The sequence below is a fragment of the Pleurodeles waltl genome, chromosome 10 (assembly GCF_031143425.1).
Source record: "Pleurodeles waltl isolate 20211129_DDA chromosome 10, aPleWal1.hap1.20221129, whole genome shotgun sequence".
Classification (NCBI taxonomy): Eukaryota; Metazoa; Chordata; class Amphibia; order Caudata; family Salamandridae; genus Pleurodeles; species Pleurodeles waltl.
Window position 1 is genome coordinate 619,983,606 of NC_090449.1, and position 13,145 is coordinate 619,996,750.

Here is a 13,145-nt window from a genome sequence, read left to right on the forward strand (position 1 = left end):
GACGAGCAAGGCATCTCCTAAATGGAACTCTTTGTTTTCCGGAGAATACATAACAACCTCCGCTCCACCTTCCCTATATACCCTCTGGCTCCGGCTCTGGCTCGGTAGAATTTGCACTTTCCACCTGCCCATGTCCCAAAATCTCTACTTACTGGACATGTATCTATAGACACATCTCCTTATGCCATCTTATGTTTGTTGATTATATGTTTATTGAAAATTCTAATAAAATAAATTACGAAAAAGAAAGAAATAGTCTACTGAATTTTAAACACAATATTCAATGAAGTTTGCAAATTAAAAGTATAAGATTTAGGCCCTCATCCTGACCTTGGCGGGAGGCGGAGGCCGCCCGCCAAAGTCCCGCCGTCAGGTTACCGTTCCGCGGTCGAAAGACCGCGGCGGTAATTCTGACATTCCCGCTGGGCTGGCCGCCCGCCAGCCCAGCGGGAAAGAGGCTTCCACGATGAAGCCGGCTCGGAATCGAGCCGGCGGAGTGGAAGCTGTGCGACGTGTGCAGTTGCACCCGTCGCGTATTTCACTGTCTGCGCAGCAGACAGTGAAATACATTTAGGGGCCCTCTTACGGGGGCCCCTGCAGTGCCCATGCCAGTGGCATGGGCACTGCAGGGGCCCCCAGGGGCCCCGCGACCCCCCCTACCGCCATCCGGTTCCCGGCGGGCGGACCGCCGGGAACTGGATGGCGGTAGGGGGGGACGGAATCCCCTCGGCGGCGCAGCAAAGCTGCGCCGCCTTGGAGGATTCCAAGGGGCAGCGGAAAACCGGCGGGAGACCGCTGGTTTCCCTGCACTGACCGCGGCCAAAGCGCCGCGGTCAGAATGCCCTGCGGGGCACCGCCGGTCTGTCGGCGGTGCTCGCGCCGACCCTGGCCCCGGCGGTCTAAGACCGCCGGGGTTAGAATCACCCCCTTAGTCTGCCAAAAAAATATATTTTACTTCCCCAGTTTATGTAGCCCCCTCAAAAAACAAAAGCAGGGCAAAGAACTTCTTAAATTTTACAGTAATTGAGACATTAATGTCACTTCTAGCACTACAAACTTCTATTATGCCTTCCTAAGACATATGTAGGTGTGGTATTGATGGAAAATTGTGCAATAACCACAGTTCATCCATACTAAAGGTTGTATTGAAAGAAGAAAATACATTTAAACCAGTAAATTCTAAGGGTAGACCCAGTCAGGAGAGAAAGTGGGAGTCTAGCCTGCCGCTGCACAGTCTTGGAGGAGTACACCCTTTGCAATACCACACCGGGAATGCCATGAGAACCGTTGTTGACCCAGCAGCAACAAGACACAGGTGGGCAACACTTGCAATGGTAATGAAATTTGGGTAGCTCATCGAGCATGAGCTCATCACCAAGCTCAAGCAAGGAGAGCAGCGACCATCTTGAATTTGATAATTCGACAGGGTTTCAGTACCCATAATGAAATGGAGGTTAAATATCTATAATACAGTGATCTTCACACGTGAGTGATATTAGGCCTTAAAACCAATTACATTTAGGGGCATATTTATACTCTGTTTGCGCTGGATTTGCATATTTATTTTTTACGCAAATCCGCCGCAAACTTAACTCCATATTTATATTTTGGTGCTAGATGTGTCTAGTGCCAAAATATTGGAGTTAAAGTCATTTTTTGACTGTGGAAAACTACCTTGCGTCATTGAGATGCAAGGTAGGGGTTCCTGGGCAAAAAATGACTCTAAGGCCATAGCGCCTTTTTATCCTCCTGTGCAAAAATAACGCACAGGAGGAGGGGGGGCCTTAAATAATGGCGCTAAGCATGCTTAGCACCATTATTAAACGCCTGGGTATAGGCTGGCGTTAGGGGACCTGTGGGCCTTTTTCCATGGTCAGAGACCATGGAAATAGCCCACAGGTGCCTTTCTCTGCCCCCAGGGACATCCCCACCCACCTGCACCCACACCTGGAGTACACCTAAGGATGGGGGGACCCATCCCAGGTAAGTCCAGGTAGGTATTTTTTATTTTTTTTCAAAGCACCACAGGAGGGCCTAACCTGGACCCCCCTACATGGCACTGTGCCCAATGGCCAAGCCCAGGGGACATAAGTCTCCTGGGCATGGCCATTGGACCAGAGTGCATGACTCCTGTCTTCACTGAGACAGGGGTCATGTCCACGGGGATTTATCATCAAAAAATGACACTAGTCGGGGCAGAGGCATTTTTTTTGCCTCTGCCCGTACTAGTGTCTTCCTCTGACGCTAAACTCCCTGTTCCCTCTATCGCCAGACCTTACCGCCGGCTAGTGTCATACCATAAATATGACGCCTGGACGGCATCTTGGTATGGCGCTAGCCAGCAGTAAACTTTTTGGCGCTGAACTGCATTAGCGCAGTTCAGCGTCAAAAAGTATAAAAATGGGCCTGAGTGATTCTAGCAAACAACAAATTGGTGATTCATGCTCTCATTTGGAATTTACCTGGTACAGAAGTTCTACAGTGACTACCAGCTACCAGTGTGGCACAGTGATACACACACTTCTAGTTACACATTGACAATGGAATGGAAGGTATAACAGCACTAACGCTATTTCTCTTAAACTCTGGTGAACCAGTGCTTGAATTGTTACAGTGGAAATACCTTTGAGGCCTATATAGAGGCAATATGAGGGGACATTTATGCAGAAAAAGGAAATTTGCCACATTAAAATATTGGTTAGAACCAGAAGGAAGAAGAGTACTGTTTGCCACCTTTAAATTTGGACAAAGATAATGAGGAGTTAGATTATTATGAAACAGCAATGAAAGAATTAGACACATATTAAAGGAAAAGGATAATATAAGTATTAGTAAGAGATATGTTTCTTGGGAGAGGTCAATTGCCTAATGAATCAATGGATGCTTTTGTTACAGATCTGAAAGTGTTAGCTGCCAAGTGTGACTATGGCACTTTCCATGACCAAGATACATGATCAAATGGCCCATAGAATAAAAAAATTGAAGTTACAGGAGACATTACTTTTAGTGAAAGGCATAACGCTAGAGATGGCCATTTAAATTGTGCATAGATTTGACATGAAATCAGGCATTAATCAGTTATCTCACAAGAGAATAGAGGAATTAAAGGTAGTTAAAGAAGATGGACTCAGTAAAAAGAATCTGAGATATGATATGTGCATTCAATATAATGATGGAGGAAAGAGGATGTATGTCAACTCGGAGTAGGAAAAGATTTATGTTTTAAATGTGGTTTACCTCAGGATGCGTCTATTAATAAGGTCTGTCCAGCCATTGAACATATAGGTAGATACTGTATTGTAAAAGATCATTGTGCAAAAATGTGTAAAAACAAAAATAAATTCAGGGAGTCTGGCTGTAAAAAGGGAAGCTAATCTAGTCAGATATTAGACGATCTGCATAGAAACAGTGAAATGCCTGAGGAGTTTATATTAGAGATATACCAAGTTAATAAGAAAAAAAAGATGCACCATTCTATGAGGTGAACATTGATGGACAAAAGATTAAGGTTAAGGCAGAATTGGCGCCCGACCATATTTAAATCGGTATTTCTGAAAAATTTCTGATTGAAATTCTATTTATTGAAAGATTTGTCCATATGAAAATTCTGAAGGAAGGTACAGTAGCAAAGATTCACAAATTAAGGAATGGTCTTTGAGAAAGCAAGACATCATAGAGGAGCTTGACTGATTGTAATGGTTATCACCTGTTGGAGTAGTGCATAAACCTAATGGAAACATAAGATCAGGGGTTGGCTAAAGAGATCTGAACAAGTGTGTGTGGGAGGATCAGCATCCATTGCCCAACACTGGAGAGATGTTTGCTCTGATTCGTTGGCCCACTGTATTTTCAGGATTGGATTTGTCTAGCGTGTACCATCAGATTGCACTCCACAGTGATTCTAAACACTACACATAATTCATGACACCAGAAGCGGCTTTTCATTACGAATACCCACCAAGATTTCAGATAGAACACCACACAAATCAGCTATCAAACTTCTTTATTTAGAAAAGAATTATAAGGGCCCACTTTGCTCATAAATCCATATCATCTCATGTATTACCACCACCAGAGACCCCTGAACCTATCAACCTGGATAGGTAGATTTAATTGATGAAAATGTCCCCCAGGGAACTAGGAAGAGCCATTGCTTATAGCCGATCATCAGGTCATCCTGTCAACATTTGTGCAGCTAAAACACTGAAATTACTGACTTCCACACTCTTGCAATTTTAATTGGCACTAATTAAAAGCTCTTTGAAAGCTGGTGAAGTGCCACTAATTTAGAAAACAGGCATGATTAAGCCTTTATTGAAAAAATCTTCTCTCTGCCCAACTAACACTAATTACTTCTGCCCTACCTCATTGTTGCCATTTTTAAGCAAAAATCTTGAAACACTTGTTTTAACCATTTCTCAAAAATGACCAAACATTGAATTATTTTCAAGCAGGCTTCAGACTGTGTTGCAGTACAGAACTGTTGCTAACGGCAGCTATGGATGATAAACTGAGATAACTGGACAACTGCGGTCTTATCTGACATTTTGGCACCCCACCGACCTTTCAAAAGCCTTCTACAACACTGATTTACTCAGTGATGCAGATTTATCTGTAGAGGTGCAAGTAGAAGAGATGCCTAGAGCCTGCACTGGGCAGATTAAACTGCTAGCTTTTAGTGATTTGGAACAACATGTGCCTAGAGCCAATGTCTTGATGCAATCATAACTGGATTATGGCAATACTTTGTACCTGTGTCTACCACACCAACTGATAGGAAGGTCATCAGTTTGTGGTGCTCAGTCAGTCCGTTGTGGTATTGAATTGCTAGGTCGTCACTAAGCTGGTAGCCTCTCGACCGCCATATTTTGATTTCTCCGCCAGGCCGGTTGGTGCAGACAGCACAGCAGCATTGGCTTTGGCTCTCACGGAGAGCCAAGGCCAGTGCCGCTGCACTGTCTGCGCAGCCAGCTTAGTCGAAATGTGCACTGCTGCTAATGCAGACAGCGTGCATTCCGAGTGGGCTGACAAAGGGGCCCCTGTATGGCCCCCTGCACGGCCCACTACACGGGCATGGACAGTTCAGGGCCCCCTTGTGGCCCCATCTCTGCCTCTCCACCAGCTTTTTCATGGCTGTGACACAGCCATGAAAAGGATGGCAGAAAGACAAGTTGTGATCAGCACGGAGGTGCTGCCATGGGCACCTCTCTGCTTGATCATGGCTTTCACCACCACCGGTACATCGGGATCTTTGATCCTGGGGTTGTTGGCAGTGTTTTGGTGGACCAACTGCCAGCATCCTAATCTGGCGATTGGAATGCCAAAGATGTGGCGGTCGGACTGTGACCACAAGTATGGCGTTCTTAGAACCGCCAAAGCCATAATCAGGTCCTTAGTCCACAGCAGTCACTGTGCATTTTCTGATCTATCAACCAATGGCTGCTGAAAATCTCTAAGACAAATACTGTAACTTTGAGCGATATGATTTTTTTGGGCTATAGCACTGACCTGCAATAATCTTGCTTGACTCTAATTTTTTAGCTGGAAATGTAACATCCTGCTTTTTAATTACTCATTGGCTCTAATTTGTTTGACTTTTTCCCCATTCAAAGAGTTTAAGGAGTGTTGTTGTTTTATTAAACCACCAAAGCACGGTAGTGTATCTTGTATTTAAAAGCATAAATCATAACATGACATAACATACCATAACAGGAGAAGGCAAATACTGGGTATGAATTGGTAAAAGCAACTTAATTTGTGATGCAGGTCCATGTTGCATGCTTCTCCCAAAAGCCCCACCACAATTAGTGCAAACGTGAAAACTCTGCTTATTCTACATGTGTTTCTGAAGCTCCCATACAATCTTAATTTTAAAAGAACAAAAGTGACAAAAGATAAAGATTCTAGACTCAACCAGTCCCTCATATTCCTACCCCTAGTTGACAACACATAGCTGAAATGGTTTACAGAGTCATCTTTATACTGTATTCCACTGTACTTTGTCATGATTCCTCGTTCTAGGAATTGCCTTTCACTGATACATATTTTCTTAATGTAATTAAGCATGTAATTAGATATTTTGACATCAACCCTTTCAATCATCATCAAAACAAAGACAGCACACATCATTTGATGCCATCATAACTGGAACATATATAAACAATCACACTTAATGAAGGATATTCTAAGTGCCAAAGTTCATAAAAATAAAACATTATTTGATGCCTTGTTTGGAATACAAAAGGAGGGGCCAATAAGTGCTTCAAAACAAATGCTAAGATTATGGGAGAACTTTTTCATGATCAAGAATTTTTTGGTAGAGGTCTAAGTCATCGGCTAAGACGCTGAAAGATGATGAACTGAGATAATCCTAGGCCTAAGTGGACCAGATGGGTGAGATATTTCCTGCACATAGTAAATACCTCAAACTATAATTTTTTTTTTTAAACATGAATTGCAGGCTGCACTTTATGCTTTATGCACCAAATTCCATGAGTATTATAATTTAACATATTCCACAGTATTGGAGGCCTTCACCAGCCAATATTCAGCTGAGCAAAATTAGAGAATTGTGGGCATAACCTCACATCTTGGAAATGTGATTGCTGCAAAACAAGGGTTTGTGCAGGGATCACGATTTAATGCCCTACGTAGAAGAAATGCAGTAAGGTTGAGAAATCACCTGTGGAGTCTGTCAATGTCTGCCATTTAAGGATATTTCAAAACTGAAGTGCATTGAGTGCTTACATTTTTTTAATTGATTAATATTTCTGCATCATAAAAAGCTGTAGAAACAGTGGGGGTTAAAGACATTACTATGATGTAGTCACTTGTCATGTATTGTTTAATCATATGCAGTCTGGACTATTCTGAAATCATGAGCTCCCATAAAGTCTTTTCCATCCTTTCCATACAGAAGCCAGTTGCTTACCTTATTTTTCAGAGCATCTTCAGATTTTCCTAATGTAGGGTTTCTTATATTAGATTCCCTACAGTAGTGTTGATTAGATTTCTCTTATCATAAATAACGTCTTCAAATCACCAATCCGAGAAATATTTGGCTTAGAACTTATGATCCTTTTCCTGCTTAACTGTTTTGACTTGTATTTATTGTTATCTGCTGCTCTTATGATGGTTTGTGGTTTGATTGAAGCATTGTCTTGCTTTTTTCCTGCAGTAGTTAAGCCCATCTTTTGTATGGATGGCCAAGTACCTTGGAATGGGTCTCTTCATTGAACATGTATAGCTAGCTTCTCAGATCTGTACTTAATTTCCTCACTTTTGGATGACTACATCACACACCATAAGATAATGCACTGATCTGTTCATTTTTTAACTTATTTTGTTTCTACTCTTTCCTGATGTGTTATTCGCACCTCAACATACAGTCAATAAATGTACACCAAACAATCAAAATCTCAAAATTAATTCACATCAATTATAGATCACTGCATCAGTTCATTTAAATGTAGTATTACACAATTTTAATATTATTGTCTTATCAAATATAGAAAATTCATATTTTAAAATATTTGTTCTCACTTTTTTCTCAATTGCATATCATCTTTTTATTTTGAGAGGCATAAATCTTGATATGCCTACATTACATTAACCAAAGTGTTCAATTACATCTTTTCATAATCACAGCATTCTTGTCCTTCTTTTTTTCCATTATGCCACCACTTGCCCATGGAATGTAAAACTCTGCAGCTGCAATTATTTCCAACCTTTAGCACTTGATATGATATTTCAGTGTCTCGACTGAGGCTTACAACACCTGCTGTGGAGAGATAATAGATCAGTCATGTTCAATCACATATCAGACTCAACCCAGAGAAAACATGGCATTCATTTACCCCGCATGTGTGAGTGCTGACCAATCGCCAATACCTGCACACCCTCCCCAGGGCATCTGTTGGCCACTGGCTGACACTGAGAAGGGATCTAATGGGTCCTCTTCTGCTCACACTGGAGGATTCAAATGTTTTTATAAAAGGGAGGGGGAGATGCTGAATTGGTTCCGCATTAGCACCGTCCCCACATCTGTGATTTCAGCATGACGCGAGGCACACAGACATCACAGTTTTTCCAACCTGAGCAGGAGGAAGGAGTAGACTAGGCCTAACTAGGATTGTGGTCTCTACTTGGACAGAGTTTAAACCTCTGCCTACTAGAGACCCAATTTCTAATATTGGTGGTAGCGATGGGATAGGACTTGTATTTGAGCTTTGCATACAGTGATTGGTGCACATTACTGCCATATTGCAGATTGTACCAATATATGTTATTTTCCTCTTTGGCATCTTTTTGAGTTTTTGCAACTACCATAACTTAATCTGGAGAGCCAAGAGCTGCAACTGCAGGAATGGAGTTTGAGCACTATAAATTGGAAACCTACACAGTGTCTCAGCTCAAAGGTTTCTGCAGAGAGTGCAAGTGCTCTTTTAAAGGCTTTACTGAAAAGGAGGAGCTGCAAGAGGCACTGAGGGCCTGGCTGGCAGCCAGCAGCTGTGCGTTTAAGAGGATGTGCATCTGGATTTGTTGAACAGTCCAGAACTTCCTGTGGGGGAAGGGGCCAGTACTAATGGAGAGAGGGTCCCCTCTAAAGCAAGCAGCAGTGTTTCCTCCAGACGTCTGTCCCAGAGGTGCTGGAGGACTGACGGGAAGCTGAGAGGCTCAAGTTGGAGCTTGCAAAGCTCAAAATGGAGAATGGCCCAGACAAAAGCTATGGGAAAAATTAGATTGGCCATTGAGAAAAAGAAAATTATTTTGGCTCATGAGCTGAGGATGAAGGAGCTGGACTTGAAAGCCCAGAGGGCTGAGTCCAGCACAGATGATGGCAACATATCTCCACTGTCCTCTGACGGAGAGTACATATATCCAAGAGTCTGATAGCTTACTACAAGGTAGGAAAGGACATAGATCATTGGTTTGAAGCCTACAAGATTGTTTTCCAAATGCACAGGAACCCTAAGGAGGATTGGGGGGCCAGTTTATGGAAGCAGTTTCCAACGGAGGAACGGACACCTTACTAACTCTACAGGGTGAGGATAAGATGAAGTATTCTTCCCTGAAAGAGACCCCATCTGGAAATATGGGTTGACCCCGGAGATGTCTAGGCAGAAGTTTATATAGAGTGTGATGCTTCTTTCTCAGACCTGGGTAGAATGTGTAGACTCTTTCTGCAAGGCACTGGATAGTTGGGTGAAAGGCAGTAATCTGACAGACTATATGGCGCTGTGCAATTTGATTACACAAGAGTACGTTTGGTCTTTGTTTTACACTTGATTGAAAGTAAACTCTCTGACACCATGCAGCTTGCTAAGGAGGTGAACCACTGGGACAACACCACAGTCCACAAAAAAGCTTCTGTGGGAGATCCAGCCAAGGGTGGGCAGGCTTCTGGACTGAAGACATTCTATCTGGAAGAAGGACCACAGTGCTGTGAGGAGGGACTTCCACTTTGCTGTGTGCTCTGCTGCATTGGCCTGCTGCCTGATACTTCTTGCATGGGAGTGACAGGACTGAATCTAACTCTCTACATCCTGCAATCTACAGTTTGTCCAAGGGCATGACTGAGCTTGCCTCCTCTTTCTGAATTCTCAGGGACATCAAAGACTTTACCTGCATCTTGCTACCAGCACCTGGGCTCCTCTGCTGTGAGTCCTGCTCTGCCAAGTGGTGCCAAATCCAGTTACGTGCCCTTGGAGTTGAGTGTGGTTCTGCAACACAAGAACTGACACAAAGGCACCAGCGTGTCACTTGGAACCAATGTATCCGGCTGCAGAAACACTGCTTTGTCTCTGCATACACTGAAACCATGGATTCTGCTCACAGACTGCACTATACAACGACCCCAACTTACAACACAGCCCCAGTTTGTCCGAAGCAGCACCAACAGAACCAGTACTCCTCGCTTCTAGACATTGAGGAAGCGTAGTTTTATACTCAAAATTAATATGAAATGTTGATGAACTAATGCGTAATAATACCGCATAGAAAATGTATTAATGTATTCTTACTAAACGTGCGCTTGAAAGGTGCCCACGGGGAGTGGCCGTCAATGTATACAATGACTAATGAAATTGACTAATAATGAGATAATGACATGTTAACATATGGTTTTACAATAATATTAAGAGTTATATGTTAAGGTTTTGCTAATAAATCATTAGGCTTTAGTTAGCATGAGTCGAGGCCTAGCTGTTTCATATTAAATGTGTTTTTCTAACGTGCAGTGTGCTGACTTGCTGAAGGGCATTTACTCTTATTTTTCCAAAGCTAGAGGATGAATGTAACCATAGTAGATCCGTTCCCATGAAATTCGACTTGCTCAGAGAAACATTTCTTGCCGAATGCAACACTGTAGACTAGAACAGGTACAAGGTCGCCTAAACCGGTACAAACAATGGACCTAACGACTAAAGATGCGAAAAGGACAACGAGAGTATGAAATCATACCAGACAGTCTACCCGCTGGAGACGTCAATCACAAGAACCAATAAACTACGTGAGAACTGTTATGAGGTGACAATTTTGATTAAATCATTGTAAATCAATTGGATGGAGATAATGGGTTGCCAACCCCAACCAACAAGAAATTAGGGGACTGTACAACAGAAAAGGGATAAAAAACCTTTGACACGACAAGCCATTAGGAGATGCCGTTGCAAACTTTTGCTGTGACCCAGACACTTTGTCACTCTGCTTAGAGACTTAGCTGTTTGGTTCTTCAAACGATCCTTGTCCTTATTTTGCCCGTTCTATACTCTTCCTCCTTATGAGGGGACTGTCCCTTCTTACCTGATTTGCTGAATTCCTTTTCTGATGGCGAATCAACTGATGTCCTGAGGACGAAGATCGGCCCTGTATGCTGACCCAATATGGACGGTAACTAAATGATGATGAAATTGTAATTGTCTGTTTGCCTTTCCTTTCTAGGTACCAACTGCTTCTTTTGACAGAGACCATAGTTAGATGTTTTCCAAATTAGTGTTACCAAATTATTTTGCATGAAGCCCAACATGTCAATGCTAATTCGAGGTTAGTTAAGGGGTTCACTACACAGACGCAAATAGACAAATGACTGATTCAATGCTTGTTGAATAATGCCAATGATACTCTGCTAAGGTTAACCTATGTTGACGCCGTGCTATGTTCTAATGTTCATAATCTTTGCTTTGCTGAAGTCTTATTCGAGTTGCCATATTATGACTATGCTTATGTGTTTCATGGTTATGAGACTAATAAACTTGCTAGTAGAATTGTAATCAATAGGGAATAAACATCACAAAATTGTACTAAACTGGTGTGGTTATTCATGACTGGAAGGTCATGGTGGTTTCTGAGTCTTATTGATGACGTTATTGACATATTGATTGACATGTTGATCAGTTATCTCGTCCTAAGGTGCCTTCAATCAGGGTCAAAAGATTCATTGGCCTAAAACGAGTCCCAGAGTGAGTAAATTAACAAGCGAGGGACGCGTTAACAACATCAACACATCAACGACTTTCGTTGATCAGGAAACGATGCATCGCCTGCAAGGGCGATGCATCCCATCCTCTAGTTCAACGCATCATCACCAAGCATCAACACAACAAGGGTATTGTCAGTGAGTCTGCGTGACACCTGTACCCAGCCCGTGCTCCATCCGAATGGGACTGCACTTTTGAATTTGCTCCAGTCCAGCGCAACCAGATAGTTACGGTTGGAGCTATTGTCTTTGAAGCACTGCATTTTGATCTAACCTTCAAAAATTCATAACTTGACTTGTGTTTATTCGATTTTTTGTCTTTTTATCTTGTTTGACCCAGATAAATGTTGGCTATTGTTCTAAAAAGGTGCGGAGTCGTTCTGTGGTGTTTTCACTGTGTGTGTACACAAATACTTGCACAGCTGTGCCACCATACACCACCATGCTATTCTCCTGTGATGGCCAAACTGCACCAATAATTGAGGAAAACCACAGAACTGCAACAGAGATTAGGTCAGGCTGACCATGTCTCTGCCTAGGTTTCAGTAACGTGTGTGACTACTTAGGTGATTATGCTGATATCGACATTAGCTCACTTTCTCATTTCCTCTTCAGTTAATTGTATCATTTCCCCCCAAGCCACCTCCCCCAGACACAAATCTTTCTTAGCTTCAAGCTCAGAATAGAGATAGGGTAATAATACAATCTTCGTTTGTTGACAAATGTGTTGAGCCTACAGTCCTCGTGCTAGGCGAAGTCTCTTGTTGCCGGAGGCCTTGGGGTGAATTAGTGCATGCTGCTATTTAGAGCCTCAGCCTAATCTTCCAAACGTCGTTTTTTAAATATTGTATTAAGTTATTACCTACCTTCCGGACAATTCATTGGTCACTTACGCCTGTTCATCAATCTCTAATTTCTTGCTTCACAATTACATTGTTTCAACCTAGTTGGTTCCTTCCCCTGAATAGACTCCAAGCGAAACTGCACTCCATCTCATCTCTTGCCATTTTCAAAGTTCTTCAAATTTGTACCACTAAATTTGAAAAGAGGTCTCAGGTAGCCCTCGCATATTCACCCATGCAATTATGTATATATGGATGCACACATTAGGATTATCGTGGTCAACAATTTATTTTTGTTGTACCTGTTTGTCTTGTCTATTTGTTGTCCAAACCGACCACTGACCATGCATCCCACTTACAAACTTTAAAATGTCTGCTAATAAAATATTTTTGAGAAATTAAGTGCAGTTCTTTTGATGTTTTGCACAGCATTTCTTGTTGAGGGTTTTTTCTCTGGGTTTATACATATAAATAAAGCATTTTCTCATCACGAAAGCCTGCTTGTATATTAAGGTCTTATTCAGACTGAACGTTTGGTATGGAGAATATTTAATGAGTGTGTATCATGCATAAATCTAGGTGTTACAAACTTTATGATTTAGAGATCACTGAAGCACTTCAACCCCTAAAAGTGGTACTTTCATTACACACCTTTTACATGAACTCTAGGTATATGTAAGCATGAATTATTCTGAACTTTCATGAAGACATAGATAAATGCATTCCCAGTGCTAAACCTATAGGAACCTATAAATCCTGGCTCCAGGATTTTTGTATTAGCTGCAATTATGTCCTGGTTTTGTAAATGTGAAGTTTGAATCACAATA